The sequence below is a fragment of the Canis lupus genome, chromosome 33 (assembly GCF_048164855.1).
Source record: "Canis lupus baileyi chromosome 33, mCanLup2.hap1, whole genome shotgun sequence".
In the NCBI taxonomy this organism is placed as follows: Eukaryota; Metazoa; Chordata; class Mammalia; order Carnivora; family Canidae; genus Canis; species Canis lupus.
Genome location: NC_132870.1, coordinates 32242199 through 32255981, shown reverse-complemented (window position 1 = coordinate 32255981; position 13783 = coordinate 32242199). Strand labels below are relative to the sequence as shown.

General features: G+C 38.4%; 1 protein-coding gene across 15 annotated transcripts in view; it reads right to left on the bottom strand.

Moving 5' to 3' along the window:
* The window catches only part of ALPK1 (alpha kinase 1), a 134659-nt gene that overhangs the window by 92269 nt on the left and 28607 nt on the right, over nucleotides 1-13783 (bottom strand). For 13 of the 15 annotated variants that reach the window (XM_072810406.1, XM_072810405.1, XM_072810408.1 and 10 more), the window contains one exon: nucleotides 15-61. The exons of the other annotated variants lie outside the window; for them this stretch is intronic. The gene's annotated coding sequence lies outside the window, so the exon portion shown is untranslated. The remainder of the gene's footprint in view (nucleotides 1-14; nucleotides 62-13783) is intronic. 15 annotated transcript variants of the gene reach the window in all.

The window sequence follows — 13783 nt, the reverse complement described above, 5'->3', positions numbered from 1 at the left end:
GATGTTGAACTGACCTTCTGTGAAAGCCTTGTACCTATCATCCTCAGAAATCCAAGAAAACCTGGAATTATTGGAAAAAAATGTTTGTTATTAGAATCTGCTTGGACTTAATTAGGTCAACCGTTCCCATATCCCAGATGAAATGGCATATTAATATTGAGATTATATTAAGTCATTGAAAAATATAAGAAGCTAGATTTTTGCTTCTTGTTTATGTGGCTTTAATATATCTATAATGCAGTTCTCCCAAAGCTGAGATTCTGAGACTCACTTTCATACTGATATTAGTTTCTGTCCTGCCTCAAATAGAATCCCAATGAGTTCACTCCTTTCTACCCAAGATGGCACCAGCTTCTACTCCAGCTAAAAGCATCCAATATTCCAGGAGACCAGTATCCCAACCATCCCATACACCTCAAAAATATTAATGCCCATCTTTTGAAGAATGAAAAGAAACTTAACCATCTGGATTATTTTTTCCTTTCAGATAAGACTATATCTCAATGATTAGAATGACAATAATAAACCCCCCAAAACAAATGGCTGTTTTCTTCTAATTCTTACTATAACTACCATGAAGACTCCCTTGCCTCCCTGTGGAATGTGACAGGACTGACAAAAGCAAATGCACAGATTTTCATCATCCAGTCTGCCTCCCTGGTTCTAGCAGAAACAGTATATAAGAAATAAAGATTTATAAAACAAATTATCCCAAGATTTTTTCTTATCCAGCTTCTAGTAGAGTAATCAGATTCAAAGGGACCCTATAAGCTCAAGGAATTGGGTTAACTTAGTAAAGTCTCTGAGTTACCTGGTTTAAAATAATATGAAATATTCATCCTTATCCTGACTTTCCACTCTCGGAGATATATATCCCCTGCTAATATACTAAAATTCCTATATATCCAGAACCATGCTGATCACTTTCTAAAACTTAATATCCCCAAAGTTTACACTATTTGAATAACTGTTTAAATATGTGCTAGTTTTAACAATGGTCTTGACAAAGTTTCAATTGTTGGCAGTCTGGACTAGGAACACTATTTCCCTTTGGGACTATGATATGCTGCTAAAGCAGTGCTTAGAGGGAAATCTGTTCCATATCCTAATTGTGATGTTGGTTATTACACAGATCTATATATGTGTTAAAATTATAAAATAAAGGCCAAATAAAAGGTCATTTTTACTGTATATCAAGTTAAAAAATAAAAATAAAGCCAATATATGCTGCTTACCCAGGAAAAGGAAGGAAGGAAGGGAGGGAGGGAGGAAGGAAATATAAAAGAAACAGAAAAGAAGAAAGAAAAGAATTAAGGAGCTTCAGTGTCTTATTTCTTGGAACTGCAGGGTGGAGGTATCTAAATACAAGGAGAGTCTGACCAGGTTATACCTAGAGGAGACAGCTTGTATATCAAAAGACTTGTAAAACTTTTCTCTATAGCAGAAGCCAGGGAATTTGTGTGAAAATGAATTCTAAAATGCTAGACTAAGGAGGAAAAAAGCAACATAGCTCCTTTGGGTCAAAATTAATTTTTTAAAGATTTTTATTTATTTATTCATGAGAGACACACAGAGAGATGCAGAGACATAGGCAGAGAGAGAAGCAGGGTCCATCCAGGAAGCCCCATGTGGGACTCAATCCCGGGACCCCAGGATCATGCCCTGAGGCAATGGCAGACGCTCAACCACTGAGCCACCCAGGCATCCCTGGGTCAAAATTATTAACATGGGTACTTTTACCAGAGGTTCTGGGTTCCTTGTGCTAGTTCCACTAGGTGGGTTTGGCTATCACAATTTGGTCAGAAAATAACAAATACATAAGATGCCTTGATAAGAAACATATTTGAGGATAAGAGATAAATTCCATGAGAGATCTACTAATTCACTGATGTTTCTGGGAGTCTAGACATCTGGAATATTTAGAGGTATCCTCTCCAAAGTGAAAGACAATTTGCTACACCTTGTATCCAGCTCCATGAAGAAAGTGGCAGAGCCACACACATTTGGTGGGCTTTAAGTATTACAGAGGCAAAATAATGTTGTTACAATGGTGTTGTTTCTTCCTACTTACCAAATAAACCATAAGGCTCTTAATTTAAGGGAAACCCAAAGCAAAAGAATATTCTTTAGCCAGTTCAAAGAATAAGCCACTCTTGCTACTTAGATCTCGTGACTCAGAAGTCTAATGTGTACAAAGTGTCTGTAATAGTTCATTGAGCCTATAAAACTCCCCAATAAGAGAACCATAGTGCAGCCCCATAATTGAGAGCAAAGCCATACTTCTCTGACAAATAACTATTTTCCTTGAGAAACATCTCCTGATGTTTACTGTTGGGTTCTGGTAGAGACTAAATATCTGGCCATGGGAAATGAACTGGTTATGAGACCTGAGCTGCCTTCCAAATTAAATGGTATTTGATTGACCTGTTCTCAAATTTGTCTGTGCACTGCAGCTCTCCATCCTCAACTTGCAGTGGTATATACAAAAGCAGCCTGAGCAAGTTCTAAATGCACAAGAAAGTTTCATGAGAGAATTGCTTCAACTCTTATGGCACCTAATCCTGCTGCAATACCACCTCTCCCTCACTCATTAATGTATCCTTATGGAATTTCCCTGTAGGCAGAGAAAAAAAGATTCAAGATATAGTAGTGATCATGAATACAATATACCGGGACCAGCCATAAATAAATTGATATAGCATTAGAGCTCTTCTCACTGTTGGCTACAAAGGACAAGTAGGGAGATAAATCTTCACAATAAGCAGAACTTTGAGAAGTAGATCAAACTCCACACTTTACCTAGAAGGGAAGATTCTTATAGTGAAGATTCATACATAGAACCTAAAGGTTTGGTTTGATGAGGAGGAAGCTGAAAGGAACAATATTGGATTACAAGAAGGTTTAGCATAGAGGTACACTCATGGACCTCTCAAAATACATTGATGGTGTGAGAATGCTTGCGTCTGAAAGCTCACCAATGGGCAGAGAAGACTCTCCAGAATCAGATGGGCAAGAAGACTTGAATTGCAATTGTCATCTGTCCTCTTTCCGGGCATCACTAGTATTACTCAGTGGGTTCAGAAACAGAGTGGCCATGGTGACAGAGAGAGAAGTTATTCATGGGTTCAACCTCATGAACTTCCCCTCCCAAGGCAGATCTGGCTATTACCACTATTCAATGCTTAAATTGCCAGCAGCAGAGACTCATGCTGAGCCCTGCATACAGTTCCAAATGTGAACAATGCAGGTGGCATGACCAACTTCCTATTGACTGATTATATTGAATCCCTTTCATTGTGGATGTGGTAGCCATTTTTCTCACTAGAGATTTTGGATATAAATTTGACTTTCCTGCTATGCTTCTATTAGCAATATCTTCTGTGTACTTACGAAAGGCTTAATTCACCAACAGTAATCCATATAACATTGCTTGTGGTGAAGATGCTATAGGCCATCTCCCACAGGATTCACTAGTCTTACCATAACCCAGGAGCAGCTGGCCTTTAGAGCAAAGCAATAGTCTACTGAAGACTCAGTTACAGAGCCAGCTGGAGGACATCTTATGAGGTGAGGGTACTTACTGGTCCAGAGGAAACGGTGTATGCTCCAAATCAATAACCAATATATGGTGTTGTTTCACCCAAGGACAGATTACATGGGTCCAGAAACTGTAGGGAACAAGTAGAAAAAGAACCACCCATACTATCTGCCTCCTCTTTACTGACAGTGCAGGCAGTAAAGAAGTCATAAATGTTTCTCATAATTAGTTGCATACATGGGGACTGTAGTCAATATTTATATTTTCTCTCTTGAGTGGTAGTGTGTATTTTCATAAATTAACCCCTTCTCCTCTCTGTCCTTGACACCTATTATTTTATATAGGGTGTGTTGTTGTTGGTTACCTTTATTGTTCGGTATATGAATAACATGTATGTAGCTTTTGCAAAATGCATTAAATGTCTTCTTCCTCTCATTTAAGTGTCCATGCAATAAATTCTTTCTAGAATTAAGTTCCAAGAATAAGTCTCCATTTCCAGGTGAATTTACAAATTTCCCTTTACTGGCTGATGAGAATGTACAATCTAGCATGTTTCTCTTTTGAACTGGTTTCAGGAAGCTCTGAGCTTCCAATAAGCTCTACTGTAATGATCCTCTTGACTCAGGTTTCCAGGACGTTGCTTTTTTCCCTTTCTTCTAAGTACTTTCTGCTTTAACTTTTCCTACTCCGATTTATGTACATTTTAATAGTGCACATCACTTCAGTTCCTTCTTAGATGTAGCTAAGTAAATACATAAGTAAATAAATAAACCCTGCTGTTAGCAAAGCAATTCATGACTTCCCTTAGCAGAAGCTCAGGCACACAATGGCCTGCTCATTCAGTCAGCATTACAGAGTGGTTACTATGTGCAGACATGACTGTCCTACACTCTCCATCCCTGTGTATGGTCCTTATGCCCTCTGCCATCCCTATTATTTCATGTCAGATGCCCTATGGCAAACTCCATGGATAACATTTTGGGGTAGTGTGGGGCTCCTCTTATTTGGACTGTCTTTCAGAGCCTCTTTTTGTTTGTTGCTCACTCTTACCTTCTAGAATATGGCTTTTCACCAGTGGGATCTTTAAATCCAAATCTACTCTTAGATAAGATCTTACAATTTCTGAAGTTTCTGATAACTTCTCTATCTACCATATATTAGAGTAATTGCAACTCTTTAGAAACTTTTAGAAGTTACTAGAAAACCAGAACTGTCTCATCCTGAAAGTTAAGGCCTTTCTTCATTTTGAAATGAATGAAGATGTGAAATAGATGGGATTGGGTAAGGGCAATGCTGTAAGCTGGACACAAATGTACTGGGCTGAACACAATCTACTGCTGTTTTCTTTTTTTCTATACTTTTTGGAATAATATTTGTCTAACATAGATACAATTCCTCATGGATGGTTAGCTTATCTTCCTCTTTTTTTCCTAAATTGTTCTGCTCTCTCTTCCATCTGCCTTCTCTTATTCTTCAAAGTGCATATACTTATTCTTTAATCCATTCAACATTTTCATAAGTTTCTACTATGTGCCAGACACCATGTGCTTGAGGATAAACAGATGAATATGGTACAGTTTCTGGACTCCAGAAGTACATAGTTGTGGGGAGGCCAATGTGTAGGCAATAATTACTCCTTGTGATAAATGACAGGACAGAGGCATTATAGAAGTCTACAGATGTCCCTTCACCTGTCCCACAAACTGAGAGGTGCTTTGGGAACAGTGACCCTTTTATAATGCAGCAAAAGGTCATCAGTCCATCATGTTGGGTGAGTTACTAGGCTTTTTCACAACTGGAAGAATGAACAAAACATCTCAAGCCACTGCATGAGTAGACAGTTTTCGAAAGTCACATGAATTTTCCTACTAATTCATATATTATATATAGTTATGATCTGGTCAAACTAGTAAATATGGTAAAACTAATACCCCAAAGTAAAATTTTAAGGAAGAAAATGTTTCTCAAGCAGGCACATAGGTTATATGTAAAGTACCACAAAGCTCCCTTAGGAATCCTGAATGCCCTTTGTGGTACTCTAGAAATCTCCATCAGCCAGGGAGATGATGTCAATAAAGGGCGGTAATTGGTCCCTAAAGGATTGCCTTGGGAAGTGTATAGAACAAATACTCAAGAGTGTCAATAAGCGGGCAAAGGAGGATATAATTATTTATATAGTTGAAAAGATATGGATACTTTGGACATGTACAGAGGTTCAGATAATTAAAGTGTTACATATGGTTATTCGGAGAGGGTAACATTTCTGTTTTCTTCAAAAGACTTATAAGAAATATAGTTATTAAAAAAAAAAGAAATATAGTTATGTTCCCTACTTGATACTCTGTTCTTTTGTATCAGGACTAGCAACCAGTTCTCTTGTATCAGTGACTAATAGCCAGCATGAATGCTGAACCAAGAAACTAATGTAAAGTCTTGTCCTTTGACAGCATATATGACTAGTGGTAGACTCACTTCAACAGGCAGATGGATGGTCCCTTTAAAGGAAGGAACAAGAGTGTGTCAGCAAAGAATTCTCTTGTCTTCTTGTAGCGTATAGCCTTTATTAACGTATCAATTTTACTTAGTCCTTCCTTTAACAAAACAAAAACCATTGCTTTCTTCTCTAGGTAGGCATTGCTTAGGTATTCACCCTATCCAAGTTCGCCATCTACAGGTCATACAGTTTGCAACTACTTTTAAGGTCAGAAGATTGCCTGTGAGAATTCAGATGTGCCTCCTATTTAGGGACCTTCTTCTTCTCCTTTTTTAAAAGAAAGTTTATACTTCTAACTGTTGGTTGATACCACAATCAAAGGCTGTTTACTGTACAACTATCATCTTGTTAGATATTTACTGGTCTTTTTTAAAAATATTTTATTTAATCTCAGAGAGAGAGAGAGAGAGAGAGAGAGAGAGGCAGAGAAACAGGCAGGGGGAGAAGCAGGCTCCATGCAGGGAGTCCAACGTGGGACTTGATCCCAGGTCTCCAGGATCACGCCCTGGCTGAAGGCAGGTGCTAAACCGCTGAGCCACCCAGGGATCCCCTTTACTGGTCTTTTTTATATTACTCTATCATGTAGAGATTTATGTTAAAAAAAATAAAGAAGAGCTATTATTTATATGTTTTAGTGACATATTTCTTTAACTTAAAAAAATATCAGTCTCCCTTTGGTCAACATAAAATGATACACTCTTCACTAATGCTTGGATTACTAAGTACTAACAATCCTAATCATCCCTACCATTTACTGAGCACTTAGCTTGGTACCCTGGCCAAGAAACTTACAGACGTTATCTAATTTAATATTTATAGCTAATTTACAAATTATTATTTTCATCTTGTACATGAGAAATCTGAAGTTATAAGAGTTTAGGCAGCTTAATCCAGGGCATAGAGCTAAGTTAGTAAGTTGGATAAGTGGTTTTGGAGACCTGTCTCACTTTCTATGTTCTTGGCAAACCCACCATACTGCCTCCGAGTATTTTATTTTCTGTTTTTCAACTCTAGAATGATTGCCTATGGCTTTTTTCAACTACCTCCTTCCCCTTTCAGAGGTTATACTGCCTTCTCAAACAGGCATTGTCTTCCTGCTACTTTGGTGAACAGAAAAGAATAACCTTTCTTCTCCATGTGCTGTATAATAATGAAGACTACAACTAGAAACTACAAAGAAGTCTCCTGCGTCACCAAGTTTAGTCCAAAAGCATTCCAGAAGTCGAGGTGAAACTGACCTGCTCCTCCACCACCTGGAGCTTAGGTTGGCAAGTGTCTCCTGATCATGCCTGATCTTTAATAAAGTCACATTCAATCAACAATGCCTAGGGCCTGGCCCTTTCTGCAAAAAGATCTTCAGGTTGAAGTTTCTAGAGCTCTTCTTCAGAGGCTACTTAAAAAAAGTTTATTTATTTATTTTTGTAATCTCTACACCCAACATGGGGTTCAAACCCATGACTTTAAGATCAAGAGTCACATGGTCCTCCAGCTGAGCCAGCCAGGTGCCCTGAGAGGTTGTTTTTTAAAGAAGACCGTCAAGCTTTATTTTTGGAGGTAATTCCTTTATTTTCAGGTCAATTTGCATTTCTACTCTTTTCCTTGTCCCAAAAATGTGAGGTTCAATTAGGCAAAGTGGAGTGCCTACTTCTGGAACTCAACGATTTCTGGACAAGTCATCAAGATTTCTGGTTTGCATGAGGAACCATAACTCCTTGGGGACAGGTAGGTTTTAAAGTCTAATGATTAGGAACCTTATATTAAGAGATCTTTAGGTTTAATTTAGCTATAAGGAACATAACACACCCAAACTAGCTTTAGTTTAAAGGAGGATTTATTGGATAGATACAGGGATCTCTTATGGACATAAGAACAGGAAATGCAGATAGCTCTCATGAGGGATTATAGTCAGGAATAGAAAGCTGTTAGAAGCAAAAGTAATCTCCTTCTCTCTCTCTCTAACTCTCTTTCTCTTTTTCTCCCTGCAGAGTCTGTTTTATTCATTCCACCAAGACTTATGGAGAGCCTACTATATATCAGGTACCATGCCAGGTTGTAAGAGTATAGAGGCAAACAAAAGAGACGAGCTTTATTCTTCTCTATAGACCATTCTTATTTGATCCACTTACCATGGTTTTACATGACCTTCTGATTCAAACTTTCAACAGAAACTAACTCAGTCTCAGCATCCTTAGTTCAAAGACAAAATCTTAGCACAAACACATGGCTTGTTACCTCTGGCATCAACTGTCCACTGGTCCACTCAGGTATAGCAACAATGACTCTGATAGTTCAGGGAAGAGGCGTTTCATGGGACAATCTCAGCAATTAGAGGAGAATAGAGCAAATGGTGTGAAAAAGGAATGTTGGTAAAGAGGATGTAATTGGTGAAGGAAATGATGACAATCTCTATTGTAAAGAAAAAAAATTTTTTTAGATTTTATTTATTAATGTGAGACACACACGGAGAGGGAGAGAGACAGAGACAGAGACAGAAACAGAGACAGAGGCAGAGGGAGAAGCAGGCTCCATGCAGGGAGCCTGATGTGGGACTCGATCCCGGGTCTCCAGGACCACGTCCCAGGCTGCAGGCGGCGCTAAACCGCTGCACCACCGGGGCTGCCCTATTATAAAGATTTTCAAAGACAAATGGATGATGAAGGTTTCTATAAACTTGAGGAAAGAAAAGGAAAGTGTCTCAGGAAAGCTGAGAACTCACCTTGGAGTAGAGAAGTGTTCCCAGATGTATGGCCTATCTAGGGACACCAGTTTTGAGTTTGAGTGTAAATCTCTGAGTGAGGCATGGGTTACTCAAAAAGTCTCCTAACTCCGCTGCCTCAGGGGAACCTGGGTGACCTTCCTTGGGAGAGTAGAGAGACTATAGATCTTAGACACAAAGCCTTCCTGTAGTAGCTGCTTAAAAGTTCAAAGAATCTGAGTTTGCCAGAAACATTTGTGAACCCTGGAGGCAATCAATCTCCAATTTTGAGAATAGCAGATGGAGAACAGAGTACTGCAACAGTAGTTTGTAAGGACTGGAAAGCATCTAGAAAAGAAAGGAAAGAAGAGATGCTAAAAGTTGAGATAAACAGTAACAAAATTTTGTGACTGTAGCTGAAAGTTTTTTAGTCACTTGGGCTTGACAGACAAGAGTTATAATCATCAATTATAAACTTCCCTTACAAATCTGGACTTCCAACCTGCATGCCTCAAATATCACATTTCTATACTCTGACAAGATACTTTATTATTTTTTTTAAAAGATTTTATTTATTTATTCATGAGAGATAGAGAGATAGAGATAGAGATAGAGATAGAGATAGAGAGAGAGAGAGAAGCAGAGACACAGGCAGAGGGAGAAGCAGGCTCCATGCAGGAAGCCCAATGTGGGACTCAGTCCTGGGACTCCAGGATCACACCCCGGGCAGAAGGCAGGCGCTCAACTGCTGAGCCACCCAGGGATCCCCTGACAAGATACTTTAGGTTAATTCTTTCTTCAAGAGAATCTTGATCCACTAGGTTGCCTTTTTGTTATTGATGGTTTTCTAAGGCAACCTACTGAATGGGAGAATATATTTGCAAATGATATATCTGGTAAGGGGTTAATATCCAAAATATATAAAGAACTTATACAACTCAGCACCAAAAAAACAAAAATTCAATTAAAAAATGGGAACAGATCCTAAATAGATATTTTTCCAAAGAAGACATACAGATGGCTAACAGACACATGAAAAGATGCTCAACATCACTAATCACCAGGAAAATGCAAATCAAACCACAATGAAATACCACTTCATATCACTCAGAATGGCTAGTATCAGGGTGCACCTGGGTGGCTTAGTAGTTGAGGGTCTCTACCTTTGGCGCAGGTCATGATACTGGGGACCTGGGATCGAGTCCCGCATCAGGCTCCCTGGGGAGCCTGCTTCTCCCTCTTCCTCCCCACATTATACATTTCACATTCTTTCACATTCTTCTGCCTCTCTCTTTGTGTCTCTCATGAATAAATAAATAAAATCATAAAAAAAGAATGGCTAGTGTCAGAAAGGCAAAAAATAACAAGCGTTGATGAGGATGTGTAGAAAAGGGAACCTTCAGGCACTGCTGTTGGAAATGTAAATTGATGTAATTACCATGGAAAACAGTATGCAGGTTTTTTAAAAAATTAAAAATAGAAATACCATGTGATCTAATAATTCACTACTGGGTATTTAATCAAAGAAGACGAAAACACTATGCATAAAGATATATGCACCCCTATTTCTATTGGCAGCAATATTTATAATAGCCAAGATATGGAAGTAACCCAAGTGTCCATTGATAGATGAATAGATAAAGAAATTGTGGTATATATGAGAGAATATTACTCAGCCATAAAAAAGAATGAGATCTTGCCATTTGCAGCAATATAGATGGACTTAGAAGGTATTATGCTAAGTGAAAAAGTCAGAAAAAGACACCCAATGATTTCACTTATATGTGCAATCTACAAAAAAGACAAATAAACAAAAAGATAAACTCCTAAATACAGAGAAAAAAACTGGTGGTTGTCAGAGGGGAGGTGGGTGGGGGGATAGGCAAAATAGATAAATGGAATCAAGAGGTACAAACTTCCAGTTTTTAAATAAATGAGTCATAGAGATGAAAAGTACAGTATAGAGAATTTAGTTAATAATATTGTAATAACTTTATATGGTGACAGATGGTGGATACACCTATTGTGGGGAGCACAAAGTAATGTATGGAATTACTGAATCAGTATGTTGTACAACTGAAACTAATTTAATACTTAATTATACTTTAATTTTACTTATTTATTTTTTTTTAAAGATTTTATATATTTATTCATGAGACACACACACACACACACACACACACAGAGATAGGCAGAGGGAGAAGCAGGCTCCATGGAGGGAACCCGACATGGGACCTGATCCCAGGTCTCCAGGATCAGGCCCTGGGCTAAAGGCGGTGCTAAACCGCTGAGCCACCAGGGCTGCCCTAATTATACTTCAATTTTAAAAGGAATCTTGAGAGGTTAAGATATTTCATTTGTTTGCAACTTTTAAGGCAAGTATTTAATTCTGATCAAACTCATTAGCATAATCTACTTTGTAGTTCAATTCACCATTTTAAGAAATGTGTGCTAATAGATCCCAAATGAGCACAGTGTCTAAACTTTCAACGAAACTTATTGTATGGCAAAACTCTGAAGATGTAAAGAACTGTAGTTATTGTAATACTAATTTAGCAAGCTACAGGCATTGTCTTAGGTTTTTTGGATTTAATCTGATTGCTTTGTATATGAGTCCTTCTCACTTCCCACGAGGTGAAATTTTTAGAAATCTTATTTATTATTAAGCCAGGTGGTCTACAAAGTCTTAGCTCTCATTACCCTTCTGATTTTTCCTCCTAATCAGATCGAAATCTAGAACTCTTCCCTCAGGGATTCACTCTATTCGACTTTTTAAATTCCTCAATGGTTCCCCTTTTTCTCACTAATTAATTAATTTGATTCAACAGATATTTATTGAGTCCCTCCAATGCACCAGGATAACCAAAAGTCTTACTCACACAGAATGATTTTGGGAAAGGCAATCCACCAAGGACTGTGGGCATCTCTGCAAGTTCTTGCTGAGTGTGTCAAGAATACCAACCTCATTTCCCTTCTCCTGGGCTATTAATCAGGTTTGTATTTGTAGCAACCTTGAGGAATGAAGTAATGTCTCACTCTGGGACAAAAGCAGGTTTGCTATAAAAGCAGTGGCTTCCTCAAGATCAATGTTCTTGGCTTCAGCACAAACCCACCCACATCTACCTGGACTGCTCTGTATCACTCCTTTGTGACTTGGAGAACATGAGAAACTGATGTCTACATGATGCTCATGATGCTTGCTGTGCTTTCAAAAATAAAGTCCTTTATCTTTGGCCCAAGAGTCTCATGTCTTTTGCCGGCACCCATGGAAAAATAGCAGGCTAATATATTAACTTTAAAGAGAGTAAAAGAAATTCCCAGACCCTGAAACTTGATCTTCATTCCCAAGAATTTCATCACCCCTAAAAAAGGCCCTTACAAAGCAAAATTTTATGCAATCCTCTAAAAATCTGCCTTACCTAAAATAGAACAAAGGAAAAATGTTAACCATATTTGATGTAAATTTGTTTTCTTACTTCCTATAGTCTCTCAAATTTGAAGCCTGCACATTATAAATTTCACACTCTTTATAATTCTTAAAAATTAAGGTCTGTGACACTTTTCTTCCAACAATGCAAATTAACCAAAATTTCTAGGGTTTCTCCTATGTGTCAGGTCCTGCAGGAGATAAAGATGAATAAAACACAGTCCCAGCACTTTTAGTCCTCAGGGTTTAATACAGATGACAAACATAAATGTGTATCTCAAATACAAGATTGAGGGGGATCAGGTATGTTTGAATTCCAAGCAAAGAATGGATGAAGAATGGGGAAGGTGAGATTTAGTTAAGTTCTTGTTTGTTAAGAAGGCCAAATATGAGCTAAACACTGAAGGATAGGTAGGACTCCAACAAATGGAGAAAATGAGAGAGGCAAGGTCTGGGGAACAAGAAAAGTGGTACAAAGAGATGCATTCCAGAAGATGGGCTGGGATGAGAACACAGCAAGAGCAAAGGCACAAGAGGACGTTGCAGATCATGATTAGAGTTAGCAGGTGGCCCGGGGTGCATGGAGCACCACTGAGAGATGCTGAGTCCAGCTCAGTTCTGTTTTTTTTTTTTTTTTTCCAGTTCTAAGTACCCATAAATCTTGTAGAGAAATGAAGCTCTCTGTAAGAGGTGGGAAATGTGAGTCAAACTCAGGAGAGACATTTTCACAATATTAATTCTGCCAATCCATGAGCATGGAATATTTTTCCATCTCTTTGTGTCTTCCTCAATTTCTTTCAGAAGTGTTCAATAGTTTTGAGGGTATAGATCCTTTACATCTTACGCTTTTGGGTGCAATTGTAAATGGGATTGACTCCTTAATTTCTCTTTCTTCAGTCTCATTGTCATAAAGAACTTATTAAACTCAACACCAAAGAAACAAACAATCCAATCATGAAATGGGCAAAAGACATGAACAGAAATCTCACAGAGGAAGACATAGACATGGCCAACATGCACATGAGAAAATGCTCTGCATCACTTGCCATCAGGGAAATACAAATCAAAACCACAATGAGATACCACCTCACACCAGTGAGAATGGGACAAATTAACAAGGTAGGAAACAACAAATGTTGGAGAGGATGCGGAGAAAAGGGAACCCTCTTACACTGTTGGTGGGAATGTAAACTGGTGCAGCCACTCTGGAAAACTGTGTGGAGGTTCCTCAAAGAGTTAAAAATATACCTGCCCTACGACCCAGCAATTGCACTGTTGGGGATTTACCCCAAAGATACAAATGCAATGAAATGCCGGGACACCTGCACCCCGATGTTTATAGCAGCAATCGCCACGATAGCCAAACTGTGGAAGGAGCCTCGGTGTCCAACGAAAGATGAATGGATAAAGAAGATGTGGTTTATGTATACAATGGAATATTACTCAGCTATTAGAAATGACAAATACCTACCATTTGCTTCAACGTGGATGGAACTGGAGGGTATTATGCTGAGTGAAGTAAGTCAGTTGGAGAAGGACAAACATTATATGTTCTCATTCATTTGGGGAATATAAAAAATAGTGAAAGGGAATATAAGGGAAGGGAGAAGAAATGTGTGGGAAATATCA